The following is a 13,129-nucleotide window of genomic DNA, read 5'->3' as shown; positions in this document are numbered from 1 at the left end:
TCCAGAACAAATATTCCTCACTGCAAAATAACAGAATAACTGGTTACACTAATCCTAAAACTCAAAAACTCTGCTCAGACTAAGGCAATGTTTATTCCCAACTGGTGATGTAGGTGTAGCACCCATAGCAGTCTGTACTCATCCTATCATCAGTGGAGTTAGCAGCAAAGACACACACCTACCTAAATTACAATACTGCAAAATCCACCAAGTTCCCTGGAGAATATCTGTAGCTTAGAGTACAATTTTGTAGCTATTATTATCCAGATTAATTACATTATAGCTAGCTCACATACAAGTGCACATGCTGCTATCACAATCTCAATCACAGGACAGAAAATATCACAAATAGGTAAAAATGAAATTCATTAATCGACATGAAAGAAGCACAGTGTTAAATCTAAGCAGCACTTCAGAGATTAAAATCTCTGGGTAGGTCCTTATACAGTATGAAGAACAAGTAAAACTGCATGCACAACAATTATGTTATCATCACATCTATGAATTATTTTTGTGTTGCCTTCTGTGGATTTTAATATTTCTCTTTTCTTCTCAAAGTCAGCAAACAGAAATACACTTTGGATTCAGCTGTTGCATGGAGACACTTCACAGGGTTAAAGAGCAGATATTTATTTTAATTAATCAGCATGAAAAGCTTTATCTTTTCATGTCACAATATCTCTGACAATTAAACAGGTTCATGAGATTGCTAAATTCCTCTGCCCACTTATCCCTGACCCCCAAGCTGGCTTTATGCAACCAATTTGAGTCTGTACTGTATGCACAATCAATGAAAATAGAGAGGTTAAATTTAAAAAGAAAACAAATAAATACACATTTACACTTCTTCCTTTCCTGAAAAAGGAAGAGATTAAAAAGGTTCATCCAAATCAACTCAGCAACCTAGTAAATAAGCAATTTTGTAAACATGGTGGCATAGCTGGGGGACCTGAACTTCAGCACCAGTCGGGCACCACTGGCAGGAAAATGCTGAACTGCATCCTAACATGTTGGAGAAGCAATCTGGGGAAATATGCAATGGCAAAAAGCTCCTGAGCTAGGTAGAAAACTGTCTGCTAATTTTATTTTTATTTTATTTTATTTTTTCTGAGATGCTCAGGTGTGTTTGTGCTTCATCGATAAGTCCAAATATTGACAACCTCCTCTGCCACCCACCAGCCCCAGTGTACCTCACTGCAGAGTTTTCCCACTATGAAGCCCAAGAGCAAGGTGTTGCACGGGCTCAGCAGTCAAGCCCCCCTGCTTGCAGGGAAAAGGCCAAAGCTACATCACAGGAGCTCGTTACACCATGCTACGCATTAGCTGTAAAACTGCATGCTGGCACACTACTAAATAATCCTTGGTTTCAGGCATTTTGGCATTTTCTCCCGCTGCTGCCAGGCACATGGTGACATAACATTGGTGCCACCCATGGGCACAGCTGCTGCCTGGGGCTGCCAGTCTGCAGGTGGCTGGATCCAAGAACAGCAGAAACAAGTCAAAAAAGAGACTCGTCTTTGTAATCCCCATTTTGGACATGCAAAGAGTATTCAGTGGGTTTGTATACAAATCCCCAAGAACATCCAGCAGCTCCCCGGCTGGGGAGGTGGGCCATTGCCCAACTTCTGCACACAAACACAGAGGCATAGCATAGTCCACACTGCAAGCACAATGTCAAGAGCAATGTTAAAGCAACCTGGGTCACCCTTGCATCACACTTACAGAAATATAAGTGTGTTAGAGAGGGCTGTAAATGCTGCAATCCAGGTTAAACTCTTGGTGAAGAAGCAGAGGGTGTCCAAGTTCCCACTGGGCAAAGCCCTGCCAGTTAAGCCAAGTCTACATTCATTGCTCTCACTTCAGAAGTCACTTAAAAATGCACTTCATATGCATGTCTTGTTGTGGAATTATAAACTTAAAACAATTTACAAGTTTTTGGACCACAGTCCCTTATGAAGTTCATTGGTTAGGCATTAAAAAAACCAACAGAGGAGGCATTCTTTGGGTCACGGTGTAGCACCAGTTTTCAGCAATAACACATCTTCCAAAAACAACCTCCCTCTGCCCAGAGTTGGCTCTGGCCTTGGTGAAATGTCACTACGTGAAATGAGACTGTGAAGACACACCACTGAGACATCACAAGAGCCAGTTAAAGCTAGCACAAAGTTACACAAATGATACAAGGGAAAGTAGTGAACATACTTCTAATGTTGCCACAGTTTGCTTTATTTTCATACATCTGTCTTGAAAGATATGTCAAAACTAATAGAAGGCCAGGAAAATAAGTGAGATGCATTTTTTGCAGGTGTTAAACTTCAGGCTAACACACAGTCTAAATGCTCAAGACAGGTCACATAACAATAACCTGTGTTGCTGTCGTATCTCGCACATTTACTCCCAGCCTCCCTCTCACTTGAAAGACTTGGGTCAACCCACTGACCCTGTCAAAATCAACAATTTGAAAAGCAAGGCTTATATGTGGTATTAATCAGGATGTTTCTGCTTATTAAAAAACCACATTGGGACTTTGTATTTTTGCTTATATTCTGTGTAATTTATGTATTGTTTGGACTATATGTGACTTATTTCCATTTCATTGAGCATGTATAATAATTCCAAGAATTGGACTATGTTATTTTGAATGCTAGCTGAATGCCTGCAGCACTTTCCTGTTTCATGCACTTGCTAATAAAATGAGAATGAAGGTCACATTAAAATATCTGTAACACAAATAATTGAACTTCATTACCAGAGAGGCATCAATACATTCTCCTGAGACGCTAGAAGATGAGTAAAACAACAAGGTGCCATCTGTTAATATTTATTGGTGAGGGAGAAATTGTTTATGTAAATTAACTGCTCCAGATGACATCAGACCCCCTTATTCCATTTTATCTTACCAGGAAAATGAAGAAAAAAAAAAAAAACATCTCTTTCAATGCAATTTTTTCCCAACTTCCTACAGCAGCAAAAAGTAAAAAAAAATATTTCAGCTAGTAGAAAGTAATATTTGAACAACTATCTGCTCTAGGATTTATGTGTTACAAAAGTGTACAGCAAATGATATTTCATTAATACTGCATCTGCTTAGGCAGTCCGTTCTCCGTGTTTCAAAACTACTCACCAAATGGGACAAGACATTGCAATAGCATTCACTGAGAAGTGGCACAATCTCCCACACAAATCACTGAGCTGCAGCTACAGCATCATGAATCTCATTCCAGCTTCCCACTCCGTTATTGCATGGCTTTCACCATGCCATTTTACTTCCCTCCCTTTATTTCTGCTTATACTTTTCTTGATTCTTACTTTAGAGTGGGAGTGTAGGCAGGTAAATTACTTGGAAAATGACGGTACATCATCTTTCTACCAGGAATAAAGTTTTACTTCCCTTTTTTAAAAAAAAAAAAAAAAGCCATGCTGTCAAGCACTTCAACATTAACATGCCCCAGCAGTATGTCTTGCAAGTCTGGATCTTAGTACTGGGTTTATTCATATGTGTGCTCATTAAGAATGAGGTTCAGGGGTTTAGCTGTTCCCTACCTTGGACATTGGGTTTTAGAATAAAGTGAATCTAATAAGCTTGACACAAATAAGTAGAATTATCCTGAAAACAGCAGAAGCACAAGTCCTGCATAAAAAAAAGCTACCTCCTACCAGATTGCAAAGCTCCTACTCTGGAGCATGGAAACTTTTAACTTGTTAAAAAATAAAAACCTCTACAGTGTAAAGAACAGTTTTTCCTTTCAATTCGTACTTTGAAATAGCTTTATAGTGTAATTTCAAAACTCTCCCCTTGTTGATTTCTGAACAAAATGCCAGACTAAGGCAGATATCCAAGCATATTTCAGCATAAATTATTAAAAATCTTGCAGTCATAATAAAAATAAAAAGTAAAGCAGCACATCAGCCCCAGAAAAATATATATGTTGCTATCTACATGATAGCACATGTTCACAGAAAAAAAAAATAATAATAATTAATAATTCTCTATTACAAAGTAGATTTTAATGCAAAGTATACTTTTTTTTTTTTTTAACAATCTAGGTTAAAACTTGTCTGAAAACCTTTTAAAACATTTTATTTTTATATTTTTTAAAACAAGAAAGCAAATAAACTCTCTCTTCATTTCTCCTGGATTTCACTCACACTTGCAGACCAAAAACAAATGAAAAGCCAAGTGTAAGACTATTAATTAGATGGACACATGCTTTTTCATTCTTTGAACTTAGAGAAAAATACACTATCTTCTCTTTAAATGCCAGAGTACATTTTGTCCACATCCCCACAGTGCCAACAAAAACACATTCTTAACTATCACTTAAGAGGTAAATTACATGCAGATTTAATTTCCATGCACCTTTCAAAAGCACAACTAAACAAAAAAATCACCACAGCAGTAAGAACACGGAACACACTATCCAAGAAAGAGCCACTGGACCCCAGATATTAATAAGCACAATAGCACCGGGAAACAAAAAAACCTATATCCAAATGCAGACACCAGCTGAATATCATAAAATGGTTATCATTGGAGATATCAGCACAAGTTTTCATAGGACAGAAGTAAATAAATTATATAACTTCCTGTTTCTCCTCTTGCAATCTTTTATTTTCTAAGTCAACACAAGAAAAACAGTCCCCATATCTCACCTTCATACTTTTCCAAGTAATGAGACTTTCAAAAGTGTGAACAAAAATTTCAACATCACAGGTTGTGCAGATGTGGGGCTACCTGCCTTTTGTCCTTAGCTAAAGACCGTGCACACCTTGGGGCAGCAAACTGTGATATAGATAAGGAGAAAAGTAGATGGATGAAGGAGTTTGGTTGCCCTCGTTAGTTTCTATCAGAGATGCTTACAATGGCTCATGCATCTAGTAGTCAAGGTTCATGTTGCCCCTGAGGACATAATTGGATGTGCCTACCTTCTCTAGTTCTGCAGAGATGTTTATTTACCCATCTTTATTAACTTATTGCAAGCAAGTACTTTTATCTCTTCTCTCTCCAAAACTTTCTCATGCATCACTGGAAGTATCTTCTTGTACTTCAGAGGAACAGATTAAATCATCCTACTGAGGTCAATGTCTCTATCATGATTACAGCTGACAGAGGAGAGCCAGCAGGGGTAGGTAGGGTATTACACACAAAAAACCCAAAGTGGTGGTTTCCCAAAAAAAGTCACTAGTGGGACCAGCAAAGGTTGGAAACTGTTGCTGTTCTTCAGTGGCTAGAGTTCATCAAGGTCATGTTATTATTTCTTAAAATAGCAGAGTTCTGGGGATACATAACTTAGTGGTACCCTTTTCTCCTAATATCAAAAGTTAAGGAAATAATCAAATCTCCAGCACACATTAGCTTGTGAAGTGTAAGGCCCAGACCCAACTGCTGTTCTTCCCCTCTGTCCTGGAGCACAACAGACACAGAGAAGGTGCAGCTGGGGTAGGTCAGAACAAATAACAGCAAAGTCAAGATCCAAAGCAGAATAGGTGTCCTGAGTCTGAAGTGTGCTTTTGAACATAGGGTCACCTTAGTAGTATGAGTGTCTCAGGAGACAGGGTCAACTTCACAGTTATTTAGGCTTCCCCAAGGTATTCTCTCATTCTCTTATGAAAATCTTGGTTAAAAGTTGTTATGTTTGTATCACAACATGTGTGACAGAGACTGGTATGTTACATAATAAACTGTTGTGTTGTGCTGGACCTTAAACCAGAAAAGGCCACAGGTGCTATTGCCTCCATGCAGAAGTACAAGCTTCCTCACAGAAGTAAGCAGACTCTGCTGCCTCTGTGCTTGTCTTCATCACAAGTGCTGTAGCATCCATGAAGCAACAATAATTTCACCATGACATGCATCACAAGTGTCTGGAAAGGGTTATCTAGAAGCAAGACACAATCTAGGGGCAGCCCTGATTCAGCCATGGCTACAGTCTTGACAGATTTTGCCTTTGGCACTAAGTCATGTAAGTATCCAATTAGTTTTTCCACCCACAAGTATTTGATCTAGACTGACATCTCCATTCTAACATTTCTTCCACTTTCCAGCAGACTGGTTTAGCAAATTACAGCATGTATGATAAATCTAGCCCCTATGTGGCACATAATAGAGCAATTCTAAAAGGACTTTCATCCTAACTATTGTATTATTAAAGTACCTAGCTATCAAACTACATTTTTCTCATCAAGAACGATATTGTGCCTGGTAGAAAAATAATAACTATTCACACAAGACTTGCTTTCTTTGCTTTCTTCCCTATGAAATGTCCTGAAGAGCAATTTGCAAAATCTCTTCCTGTAAAACTAGGTTCTACAACATATACAGATGGTTTAAAGACACCTCCTTTGACTTACCTTCTCCAGGCACATTGCAAAATGTATCCCATAGCAAGGTATAACTTTTAAAGTTCATTGAACAGCTTCTTAGAGAGTGGTTCTGGGGTTTTAGAATATTCAGGTTCTCTTCAGAAAATCCTCCAGCTCTGTGCAGATTCAATAGGGGTTGTTTTTTTTCCCACTAATTTTTTTGTAATGAAATCTGAGATTTTACTTCAACAACTGAAACAAAACTGCTTGTGTTAAAGAGGGGGGGAAATGAGCAACTTTAAACCTCAAAATTCTTTCTAGTCTGAATGTCAGAGGAAGTCAGTGGAGAAACGCAAGTGTAAGCTCATTCCCTACAAAAATCGGTTCACTAGCAATACAATTAGGCCAAATTGACTAATATTAGTATTATTAGTCAAAAGTATAAAAAAAATAAATTTTAGCTACTTGTGTATTTTGGAGTTTGCATCTGTTAATGCTGAAAGGAAACTGGTCCTTCTAAGTTGCAGTTTATTGCAAATTAGCCATTTACTGAGTGTTTTATTTCATGTTCTCTATAAAGTAAAAGAGAAAAAAGTCAATTACATAATTTTGCTCTAATATTAGCATGTGTTATGATGTAGTACTCATTAAACACTCACTTTATAAATATGTAATGGTAAGCTTAAGAGAAGGGTTTAAAATAGCTCTCAAATTTTTTTAAGAATAGCAAGCAGCTCTCCAATCATGAAGTTTTCACCAACTTAAAGAGTCGCTTGATCTTTCTTAGAGGAGTAGCATTCTTTTAAACCAGGACTCTCTTTAAAGCAGTCAGAGCTCAAATTTAATCAGAGTCCCTCTTCTGTAGTGGTAGTGGAAAACAATACATCGGAGTCCTGCTTTATGGGAACATTAAATAGTCTGGACTAGCTTTCTACCATATGAAACTCCATTTGGGCTGAAACGAATCTCTGCAAATAAGCAGCAAACATTCCACTCTGATTAAATGCAAGTTCCTGTCCCATCCATGCCAGACAGTACTGGAACTTTCTACATTTCACATCCAGAAACAACACTTTTCCATAGGCAGGTCTGGTGCAGCACATCTGAAACAAACTTATTTCTGCATTTTATAGGAAAACACTTCAACAAGCACTCAAAAAGGGAAATTACTGTGATGACTTCAACTGCAATCAGCTATTTGCGTAATTATTTTCCATCATAGAATCACAGAGTGGTTTGGGTTGGAAGGGACCCTGATGGCACCTTAAAGAGACCTTAAAGACAATCCAGCTCCAACCCACCTGCATGGACAGGGGCAGCTCCTGCAAGACCAGGTTCCTTCAAGCTCCATCCAGCCTGGCCTGGAATGCTTCCAGGGAGGGGATGTCCACAACTTCTCTGTGTAACTTCTCCTAGTGTCTCACCATCTTCACAGTAAATAATTTCCTCCTCATGTCTCATCTGAATCTATCCTCTTTCCACTTAAAACTGCTATCCCCCTTGTCCTATCACTGCATGCCCTTGTAAAAAGTCCTTACCCAGCTTTACTGATTATAATCCAGTTATGCAAAAAATAGTATCCTAGAGTTCACAGATACTGCTCTAGGGAGGGTCTATGTGTGCATTGAAGGGTGAAGTGTACATTTATGTTTCTAGGAAAGGACTAAACTTAGAGTCTTGTCAAGTAAGCAATTGGAAGAGTGAAGACTGGGAAGCAATTTTGAAGAACATCTTAATGAGATCAATCTTCAAAATTTTTTCCCAGCCTTCACTCTTCTAATTGCTTACATCATAGAGTTTAAGAACAGTTTAGGCTGCAAAGGGACTGATGAAGGTCATCAAGTCCAATCCCTCTGAAATGAGCTAGGACATCTTCAACAAGATCATGTTGCTCAGAGCCCAAACCAACCTGACCTTGAATGCCCCCATATATGGAGCATCTACCATCTCTCTTGGCAACCTGTTACAGTGCTTCACCAGCCTCGCTGTAAAAACTTTCTTCCTAATATCTATCTGAATCTTCCCTCTTTTGGTTTAAAACCATTACCCCTGGTTTTATCACAACAGGCCCTGCTAAAGAGTCAGTCCTCCAGCCTTCTCCAGGGTGAACAACCCCATCTCTCTCAGCCTATCCACACAGAAAAGGTGCTAGAGCTGATTACTTTTGTGTCCCTTCTCTGGGCCTGTTCTAAGAGGTCCATGACTTCCCTGTGCTAAGGATGCTGGAGCTGGATCGAGGATTCACCAGAGCAGAGCAGAGGGGCAGAATCACCTCCCTCAACCTGCTGGCCACACCTCTTTTGATACAGCCCAAGGAGAGAGTTGGCCTTCTGATCTGGAAGTGAACATTGCCGGCTCATGTTCAGCTTTTCATCCACCAGGACCCCCAAGTCCTTCTCTTCAGGGCTGCTCCCAGGCCCTTCATCCCACAGCTCATGTTGATACTGGCCATTGTCCTGACCCAGCTACAGGACCTTGCACTTGGCCTTGTTGAACCTCTCAAGGTTGATGGATGCACTTCTCAAGCTTCTCCAGGTCCCTCTGGATGGCATCTCTTCCCTCAGGTGGGTCAACCACACCACTCAGCTCAGTGTCATCTGCAAACTTGCTGAGGGTGAACTTGATCCCACTAGCTATGTCACTGATGGCTTGCTCCTATCAGGACCCGTGTGGGACACCACTTCTCACTGTTCTCCACCTGGACACTGAACCATTGACCACTACCCCCTGCATGGGGCCATCCAACCAATTTCTCATTCACCAAACAGTACAAATCTCATCAAATCCAAATCTCTCCAATTTAGAGAGAAAGAGGCTGGGGGGGACCATGTCAAAGACCCTACAGAACTCCAGGTAGATGACATCTGTAGCTCTTCCTTTGTCCACTGCTGTACTCACTCCATCCCAGAAAGCCACAACACTGGTCAGGCAAGATTTGCCTTTAGTGCAGCCATGCTGGCTTTCTCAAATCACCTCCTTATCCTTCATGCACCTTAGCATAGATTCTAAGAAGATCTATTCCATGATCTTCTCAGGCATAGAAAAGAGGCTGACAGGTCAGTAGTTCCCAGTAGTTCCCTTTTTTCAAAATGGGTGTAATATTTCCTTTCTTCCTGTCACTTGGGACTTCACATGACTGTCATGACTTTTCAAATATCATGGAGAGTGGCTTAGCAACTACAGTCCCTCAGGACTCTGGGCTGCATCTCCTCATGCCCATAGACTTATGCATGTTCATGATCTTCAGATGGTCACGAACCTTGTCTTCACTTACAGTGGTAGGGACTTTGTCCTCCTGATCCCTGTCTTGTGATCCTCCAGCTTAGAAGGTGTGAGAAGAAATGTTGCCAGTGAAAACTGAGGAAAAAATATTGTTGAGAGCATCAGCCTTCTCCTCATCTGTTGCTACCAGTTTGCCAGTCTTGTTCAACAGAGGAATGCTTCCTTTTCTCACTGACATACCTGTAGAAGCCATTATTATTATTCTTTGTATGCTTAGGGCTGCCATCAATGTTTATTTTTCCAAGCTTACTGCTCCGTTCTCAGGTCAATGGTGGTGAGCAAGAAAATTATGTCACTGGTGTGTAACAAGACCCCTTTCTCTTTTCCCTCCAGACAGGTGGACAGTCTGCCTCTAACTGTCCTGCAGCTTTACTTGGACACAGCATGAAAAAATCCTCTCAGACATCAGCCAGTGGAGTTTTGCTTAGGGTTGACAGCAGCTAGGGGATGAGGAGATATTTCTCCTGGGTCACCTTGGAAGAGAGTGTGAAAAGGATCAGCAACATATTGTGACTAAGACACTGCAGCATGTTTTGCCCTAGAGGAAAGAGATACAGGTTGTCTTCGATACATTAGTCTCTCCTGATGCTGCACAAGGCTCACCTTACATTATCCTGAGGAATGAAATACCTTTCTCCTGTACAGTCTTCTGTTTTGAAATAAGGCACATGGAGAAAAGTTCGCAGAGTGCATCAGGCAGGGAGGTGTTTTCAAAGATTCCTTGCAGCTGTCACAGAGATGGCATTCCTCTCTGACTCCTCAGATGTCAGGGTCATCTAAGCCTTCAGGTGCCAAAGAAAAAAAGAAAGGGAGGGCAAAGTTTCTGAGGCTTGTTTGGATTGGTATTCTCATAGCAAACAGTATGAAAGAAGTAACTCCATTCAGTATTTAGTTGCATTCCTGGAAAACAGAAACCACTTAAGTATTTTACAAGGCTGTTCTTCAACAATTTGTAGGCTAATGCTGCCTCATGAACAAGTCTATCAGCCTCAAGACAAGAGAACAACAACACATTCTCTTCTAAAGCCATCAAGGAAAGCAAGAGTCTCTTATATTTTCTTGAATAGAGGCAAACACTTCTTTTTATTTAACATAGATCTAGTCTTACAGTCTAATTGAGAATGCTTTCCTGTAGAACACTACATGCTATTCAGGACAACTGAGTTCCTTAAAAGTTTAACAGAAAGCTTTTTCATGGATTTTTTTTCTTCAGTTGAAAACTCCCTGCTGGGGGCCATAAGGTTTTAGGGGTGGATAATATGCTCAATGCAAAAGAAAATGCTAAACATGTGAGAGCAAGGGATAGACAAGTTTCCAATTTGTCTCACAACATTCTCAACATGTCACCCATTTAACATCCAAAATATTTGTGAGGGCTTGTCTTTTCACAGTCTCCATGCTTTTCTACCACTCTTTTCTTGCTAGCAGAAATTAGCATGTAAATTTATACGCTGAGCTCCTCCCTATGAGCACAAACACAACTTCCAAATGAATAAAGAGCATGTTTCTTCAAGGGCAAAGTATGACATGGTGGGGTGAACTGACCTAACACAACTAAAAGCATAAGATGCTGCACTTTCCTCCAGTCTTGGATCTTAATGTGCATCTTAATAACCTAGATAAATTCAATACCCTGACAGAAACATAATTTATCAAAACCAGGGAAAGGTTTTCTTCTCCATGTGTTGGATGGATGCATGGGAGGATATTCCAAAAGCTCTGAGCCTGTACAGGTTACAGTGAGGCTTGGAGCAACAAAGCAGGGAACATCTTCTGCTCTTTCTAGGTTGAAGCAGTGGCTTAGGCTGTCTGGTAGAACTGCACTGTCCCCGTGTGGATACAGATATAAGCAGCTTTGTGTCAAATGCTGTATTAACTTATTTCTCTCATTATCCATAAGAACGTGTCTGCCAATGCTAAGTTCCTTGACAGGACTATAGCTGAATCCATGCAAGACACTGAGACAGAAAATGTATATAACATAATAACCATACAAGCTGCCTGTAAACAAGCTTTTGTTGCTGGGATTAGCAAACTGCAAAGAGAAAGTAATCCTTACAATAGCACAATAATTCCTAAATCTTTCACTGAAAACTAAAACCAAGGCTCCTTTGAAGACTGCTTTGAGGCCATCTGAGAGGCTTTGTACACTTACTACTTTGTACATTTAGCTGTGTCAAAGTGAACTGCATCAGTGCTGGAATGGCAGTGAAACCTCAAAAAAATACACTCATATCTTGCTGATGGTATTAGGAGGAATGATTCATCATCCAGTAATTGCCTTCCCTTTTGGTGAGAGTGCTACTTTCCCCACTTTAACTGTTTATTTTTTCTTCTCCTTCATTCAAAAAGTGACATATGTTCCTTAGATGTTTGGCAATACATATATACAGAATCGTATTTTTGCACAAAGTGTTTATTCTATTAGCCCAGAGATGCACAGTTTTATGCCAAGAATGTCCAAACTCAGTTATTCTTTGGTCCGTTGCATCTAGCAGGGTATATACCTCTGCCCAGCACAAAGCCCATGGAGCAGCTGGGCCCAACATAGGCAATGAAAAAACAGAGAGTTCTGTTCCGATTCAAAGCAATCTGCCATGAGGTGTTTTTTTCATTTCTTTATTAAGAATATGAAAGAGAAAGGAGGCAGAAACGTGTGTTTCTTGTGGCTTTGTTACTTCACATAGTCCATGTTCTGTCATCTCAAGATGTGATTGTTTCTGACATGCCAACATTTCACAGACTACAATGAAGAGAAAAATCACCAGAAATTATTCTGTTGACTTTTAGATATGGAACATATATTGCTCATAATTCAATAGCAGCATCATAACAACATGGTAGCTACAAAGTCTGACTGCATTGTATGAAAATTGTCCTCAACCCTTTTAATCCCAGGTCTATGCTACCAACTGCATGTAACTGGTCTGACTTTGTGATCTCAGCAAAGCATTCAGCCAGGATGTGTTACAAAAATGACTAGGAGGAGAAGAGTGTAGAGAATCACATTTCCCAAAATTTTCAAAGCAAGATAGGTACCCGTGTCTCCTGAGATAAAATATAGTTCAGAAGAGATGCATTATGAGATGCAGAATGAAAGTGGTGAGACAAAGAACAAAGCACCACAAATACTGGAATTTTGACATGGAATACATACATTATTTGAAGACTGACTCTTGCATTGCAAAGTGTCTGTGTTAACCCTGTTGCTAGCCGGACACTCAGAAAACTGATAGTTGTGGATATTGTAAGGGTCTGTTTTCTCTGCTGTTCTAAATGAAGCACAGCTGAAGACAGAATGACATGCCATATTGTCTTTGTATTCTGGAGGATGTGGCTGTTTTGTATTTTTCCTCATTGTACAGAAGAAATCCACATCTGAGAAATCATTCTGAAGGTTCATAATTGCATCCAGATGATCACAAATTAAGGCCTTTCCTGTCTTCGTAATACATAGTACTTACAGTCATTCCCTAGTATTAAACTTTTGACTTTCTCAGCCAAGAGCCCAGGCTCTGAATTAAAGCTGGACTCAAGAGTAGAGCTG

Source organism: Chaetura pelagica, unplaced genomic scaffold (genome assembly GCF_000747805.2).
Source record: "Chaetura pelagica isolate M959 unplaced genomic scaffold, ChaPel_1.0 scaffold37, whole genome shotgun sequence".
NCBI lineage: Eukaryota > Metazoa > Chordata > Aves > Apodiformes > Apodidae > Chaetura > Chaetura pelagica.
The sequence above is the reverse complement of the archived record's forward strand: the minus strand, read 5'-3'. Positions refer to the sequence as shown.